Source organism: Polyodon spathula, chromosome 8 (genome assembly GCF_017654505.1).
Source record: "Polyodon spathula isolate WHYD16114869_AA chromosome 8, ASM1765450v1, whole genome shotgun sequence".
In the NCBI taxonomy this organism is placed as follows: Eukaryota; Metazoa; Chordata; class Actinopteri; order Acipenseriformes; family Polyodontidae; genus Polyodon; species Polyodon spathula.
Window position 1 is genome coordinate 32,190,714 of NC_054541.1, and position 6,832 is coordinate 32,197,545.

General features: G+C 36.1%; 1 protein-coding gene across 1 annotated transcript in view; it reads right to left on the bottom strand.

Moving 5' to 3' along the window:
- The window catches only part of pot1 (protection of telomeres 1 homolog), a 68,225-nt gene extending 61,930 nt beyond the window's left edge, over window positions 1–6,295 (bottom strand). Inside the window, exons 1-2 of the mRNA XM_041257609.1 lie at window positions 6,218–6,295; window positions 2,882–2,949 (exon numbers count right to left, since the gene is read on the bottom strand). The gene's annotated coding sequence lies outside the window, so the exon portion shown is untranslated. The remainder of the gene's footprint in view (window positions 1–2,881; window positions 2,950–6,217) is intronic.
- Window positions 6,296–6,832: the final 537 nt, after the last annotated feature.

The window sequence follows — 6,832 nt, forward strand, 5'->3', positions numbered from 1 at the left end:
AAGTATACCCCCTCACTCCCCTCAGCAATAAAGAAATCAAAATAATTCCATTCAGTTATTTTTACTTACTCTGCACCTTTGGCTTGCCCCTCTCCTCCCCAGTCTACCGTGTGATTAATCTTTAGCCAGTCAGAGAAGACTGGAAGAAAGCAGTGTGTAAGTGTAATACGTACTGTATAACGTTGTTAGAGATAAGAGTCGGTTGAGACAGGAGCAAGTACAAAATGTATCATTCAAAAAAATAAAAGAGAGAAGACCAGGTTGGACCTATTTTCTTATGCAGCGACTACTCGACAACCATCTTATTTTTTCCCCAATGGTAACTTGTTAGAAATTCCCACTCGCTGGTGGCGAATAAAATCTGATGAGGACTAGCTGATGTCTGTGTCTCAGTAGTCCTCTCGACGAGCGCTTAAAACAAGTGTACAGATATACTCCGAGGGTCACAGCCTTCCAGGACAAGTACATGTTCTAAGAGAGTGTAGCAGTGGTGAATAAGCATTCATAATGCCTACAAAACAGTCAATCGGAACTGAAACCTCCCTTTTATCTCCCCTGCACTTCTGCTGTGTTCACACTGCCACCTCTGACCTAAACCGACTCGGGTCCAACTGATCGTGAAAATTCTTAACATTTTTCACATAGCGTTTATACTGCAGTTGTGCCCTGAGTGGGCTTAGGTCTGAATGCGAGCGCATACCATCTAAATTACAATAAATGCTTGGTGACTTCATAACGACCACTGAAGGGATGATGAGTTTTCCCCTCCCCAAACCACAAAGGCGGAAGAGGTATAGTGGTATGACAAACAAACAATACAGTGTCATGTTCATATTGCGGGGACTAATCTTAAATATATACTTGTCTTGCAGTCTGAGAAAAACAGAGAAAAACCATAAACTGTATACAATTGCAGTTAACAACTTATATTTTTTCAAATTAGCCTTGTTAAATACTACTACTGCAAATTAATTCATAATAATAATAAAAATAATAATAATTTCTCATATACGTACACTATATAAATTGTTTGTAATTATTCAAAACATTATATAATATACTCAAATATTACACTTTTGTTTCTTTGACGTCCACTGGCGTCTGCACCTATTTAACAAAGCAAAAAAGTTATCAACAAAAGTTTACATTGCCCAATGTACAGATATTTAGGGTAAGAACTCTTTTGATGACAACTTAATAATAAAACATGCGTCTCAAGTCGTTGCATGAGCTGTCCTAAAGTCGGGTGAGTTTACACTACCTTTTGGACGGACCTAAGCTGACGCCAAAAGCTGTCCTAAAAACGGCCAGTGTAAACGCACCATTAATGACGTTGTACGTTTCTGTTCTCCCTCCACGCATGATGTGAAGTTTACTGGGCATCTGATTTTACTGAAACACGTTGCATCTTCGAAGTGTAAAGTCATTAAAAAAATATGTAAAGATTTATACCAGATTGCCATAGTTTTTATTTATTTATTTATTTATTTTTTTTTTTAAATCACTCACAGGCTGTAACCCCCAACTCCACAAACCAGCCAGCATTTGTGTAAATAGCAACACATGTAATGAACAATAAAAGTAACATTTTATTTGTGTCATCGGTGTCAATTTCAGGCGGAGCTTCATGGTCGGCAAGGTGACACAGCTGATAACTGTCCCTCTGTCATCCCGTCTGGTGCTGTCAGTATCAGTTTCTCAGCACACGGTCGCTCAGTAATGAGGTGCAAACAGGCAATCTATCTGTAGGAGCGTTTACTAAGGTGCCAAAAAAAATATTAAATTCTAAATTTATAACCGTGGTTATATTTTAGGAGAATACAATGCAAGCCTCATATTTTTAAATGTAGGGACCCCAACTGTTGTTTATCCAATTCATATAAAGACTAGCAAGTTTCAAAAGGTACTAGTCCATCAACTCACACTAAGGACGAAGGTGCTCTGGCAGAGAAGCTGGACGTAAGGATCCCAAGCCAGCTTTGTGTTTTCAACTCTGAAAAAACACACATAATGCACCCTCATTGCCAAGCCGATCCTAACATTGACAGTAAGACATTTGTTTCTTTTTTTGGGGGAAGACTGACAAGCAGCCTGAATAAGACTGTTTAAATGTATAGGTTTTAATTTGCCTTCACGCCAATTTTTATTTTGGGACAATAACTTTAATGGCTGTGTTGATTATCCTATTACGAAAAAATGTACAACTGGCCTGCAACGTGATAAAGTAATATTTTAGTTGAATGTAAACTTGTATTAACTAACGTAGTTAAATTCCAAATAACACCTTTTTTTATTGCTAATTGGTGTAGCCCCACCTATAGACCCACATTACGTAAACATGTTTTCAATGTGTTCCTCAGCCTGCAACTGAAAAAACAGGTATAGATTGTGTGCATCTGTACCGACACTATACATGTTAGTATTAAACTTAAAAGTTAATATAATTTGAATAGGAATCATAAAGGAACTTATTAAATATGGCTGCGAATCATTTAACCGGTAAAGGACAGAACATTTAAACACTTTACATGTATATTCATTTAAATGTAGATTTACAGCCTTACTCTAGTGTATAATAGGCTACCACTGATCTTGTGCGATGGATTCCTCATCTGTTGCATAGACTTAGACATAACTGTTACAATACCACTCAAGAATGAGTGAAAGAGCAACTCGCAGTCATTTTCGACTGTTGTAATACTTTTTAGTGTGTGCATGTGTACTTATATAGTAAAACAAAATTTAAACAAGTGTATGTGAAATTTAATCTGAACTACACAGAGGACAAGAAAATAAATTCAATTTTGTTATTATTTCTCTTTGTAAACCTTTTTTTAAAATAATAAATTCATGTTAAAGATACATGATTACAATTTCTTACCTCAATAGCCCAGCCTACTACTGTTCTGAAGGGTGAACTGCCAGACAGCGCTTGCTATGTAACAGCTTCTAAAAAAAAAAAAGGGACTATATTAAATCACGTACAGTATGTTTACTTTATAACAGCAACAGCTGGCCCTTTCTGTTGCCAGAAAAATGGTTGTTTCTAATCATTTTATAGGTTTAACAGTACAACTAAAACAAAAGGTTCATCTGTTTTGTGGTCTCTTTTTTCTGATCTTACTGATGCCCCGTTTCTTGGACACTGTGCCTACTTGTTTGATTTGACTTTTCAATTTTTTTTTAATTTTTTTTTTAAAGGGGCAGTGCTCTGTAGGCTACTCAGAAACAACCGATTTAAACGTCTCGTTCTTATTATTGAAGAATATTTCTATACTGTTAAACTTTGAACGCAGTAATAAAAAGAATTATTTGACATGCTGATTTTGTATATATGTACATTTACGCCAGTGCGCGCAGAGAAACAGAAACACACATTATTTAGCCAACTCAATACCAATCCACAAAAAGGGAGACAAAAAAAACAGGTAACTACAGACCAATAAGCCTGACTTCTATTATATGCAAACTTATGGAAACTATAATAATATCCAAAATGGAAAATGACCTATATGGTACAGTATCCTGGGAGACAGTCAGCAGGGTTTTAGGAAAGGGAAATCGTGTCTAACTAACCTGCTTGATTTTTTTTGAGGATGCAACATCGATAATGGATAATTGCAAAGCATATGACATGGTTTATTTAGATATCCAGAAAGATTTTGACAAAGTCTGGCATAAAAGATTAATTCTCAAACTGAACGCTGTAAGGATTCAAGGAAATGCATGTACATGGTTTAAGGAGTGGTTAACATTTAAAAAACAGAAAGTACTGAGAAACCTCAAAAAGGTAACCAGTGGAGTACCACAAGGATCAGTATTAGGTCCTCTGCTATTCCTAATCTATATTAATGATTTAAATTCTGGTATAGTAAGCAAACTTGTTAAATTTGCAGACAACACAAAAATAGGAGGAGTTGCAAACACTGTTGCAGCAGTAAAGGTCATTCAAAATGATCTAAACAGCATACAGAACTGGACACATGGCAAATGACACTTAATAGAGAAAAAGTGTAAGGTACTGCATACAACAAAAATGTGCATTATAAATATCATACGGGAGATACTGAAATTGAAGAAGGAATCTACGAAAAGAGCTAGGAGTTTATGTTGACTCAGAAATGTTTTCATCTAGACAATATGGGGAAGCTACAAAAAAGGCCAAACAATGCTTGGAAATATAGTAAAAAGTGTTGAAATTAAATAAAGGGAAGTAATGTTAAAACTTTACAATGCATTAGTAAGACATCAACTACAATAGTGTGTTCAGTTCTGGTCACCTCTCTACAAAAAGGATATTGCTGCTCTAGAAACAGTGCAAAGAAAAGCAACCAGAATTATTTTGGGTTTAAAAGGCATGTCATATGCAGACAGGCATAAAGAATTTTATCTACTCAGCGTTGAACAAAGAAGACTGTGCTGCGATCTGATTCAAGCAATCAAAATTCTAAAAGGTATTGACAATGTCGATCCAAGGGACTTTTTCGACCTGAAAAAAGAAACAAGGACCAGGGGTCACAAATGGAGGCATTGAGAACAGAAAATAGGAGGCACTTTTTTACAGAGATTTGTGAGGTCTAAAACCAACTCCCCAGTAATATTGTTGAAACTCAGACCCTGGGATCCTTCAAGAAGCTGCTTGATGAGATTCTGGGATCAATATGCTATTAACAACCACACAAGCAAGATAGGCCGAATGGCCTCCTCTTGTTTGTAAACTTTCTTATGTCCTCTGTTTCGTTACGCGGTTAGGGTGAAAGCCTGCATTGTACAGTATTTTTTTTATATTTTATATATATATATATATATACACACACACACAAAAAAAAAATAAAAATAGAATGTTACGTTGGTGTGAAAGGACCTTTAACTAAGTTGTATACTCTAATGTAGCATTTAAACTTGCCAGCAGTCAAAAGCAATAGCCTTTATATTATAGGTTTTGGATTATTATTTAAAAGCTTGTGTATGTTGATGCAGCTAAACCTACTTGTTGGCCTTTCTGCAAATTCTTTCTTTCACCCGTGAAATGTACAAAACATCACCGTGCCAAAATGGTATCCTTGATAATAATACAATCTTACTAAAATCCTGCTCAAGGAAAGAGATATCATCAACTCATAGACTGTGTAAGTAAAAGTTTGAATTATCTTTGGAAATATGTTTAGCCAAGAATAAAACATAATATATAGCTTTGATTATTTTTACCATGACTATATTTGACAAGTCATTAAGGGCTACAGAAGTACATTTTCAGAAAAGGTCAGTGCTTGGTATTTACACCTAAGGACTGCCTGAGAGAGAAGTGTCTCCTGTGTATTAGCCCGTGGAGATAGTTTGTCCTCTTCAGACATTAACATGCTGTTTTAGGTATTGTTTAACGCAAATAATATGAATAGGAACAAAATTGGTTAACATCAACTGTAGCATTTTTTTAGAGTAAAAAAAATAATTACATCAAACTTGTTTCATAATTAGCCGCACAGTGTGGGTTTGTTTAACAGTAAGAGTTGGAGGTCACTGGCTTTTATTAAATACAATCCATTTCACAATGCAGGTTAATTGTGATTACCATTTCTATAGACTTGTACTATAAGTATTACCTGAATACTGCATATGGATAAAACTTTCTTTTTTCTTTCACCTTCGATTTATTTATGTATGTATTATTGGATTTTGCCAAATGAAAACAGGGCGCGTTATGTAAATCGACTCGGAGCAGCTCAGTGAAAGAACCCACTAATTGCATGCTCGGTTCTGCTCCCTCGGAGGAGCTCAGGAAGCATAATTCATCGGTGATCTGAATGAGCAGAACAATTCTCGCTGAGCCGTTGTGTTACTTAACGCACCACAGTGTACAAAAAGTTACATTACAGCAGTCGGCCCAGGTGCCCGATCACCATCCGCCTCAACATACACGGTTTGAATATGTATTTTCCCGTAATCAGGACTTTATGATACAGCTAGGCATCTGGTGCGACACGATTGTCAAGATGTTGATTTATGTATGATAAGCTGTCGAAAGAATTAAGGATCACGAGACGAATTAATAATAACCAACATTAAATTTAATGACAACATTTAGAGATTAACTTCACTACCAGACAGTGTGAACGATAACAACAGGCTGCAGTGTTGAGACAGTATTTGTCCATCTAATAATGCGCGTATTTGCTATAGGTCCTGATACAGTAAAAAGAAAAGAAAATCTGCTTACGGTAGTTTACATGTGAAAAAAATCCCTCTTTCTTTTGACCGCCACTGCAGGTTGGAGTTCACAGACAGGCAATACACAATGCGCAGGCGCAAGTTACGTTTGAACACGCGCATGCTTACAAGTATGGGAAGAGTGCAAAGTTGCACGGGAACGCCCATTTTTAGTTAAAGTAAAAAGGAGAAAATCGTTACAAAAACATTAGTAACATGGATTACAGTTCGGCTGCGCTTATTGACAAGTGTGGCTTTTACTGCTTGGCGAAGTAAAATTCGGATCACTGGGGCATCTTCCCAAACACAGCCACATGATTTGAGTCACGCCGGTTTTCTGATGCCCAGCTTCACACACAACAGCAAAGCTATACTGCCTATGGATTTTATACATACATCATTTAAAACAGAAATATAAAGCCCATAAACATATTAAGCTAAATACATATTATATTAAAATTGATTGCAGATTTGCTTTTTACAAAAAAAAATCTTATAAATGAATCCAATTTCTTTTTTTTCTTTTTTGTGATGTCCACAATTAAAGAATAGCCTACTACAGATTATTTATTCTGATAGCTTGTTTGCCTCCAAGTGTCTGTCAGCACTTCGCTTTCAGTGGATC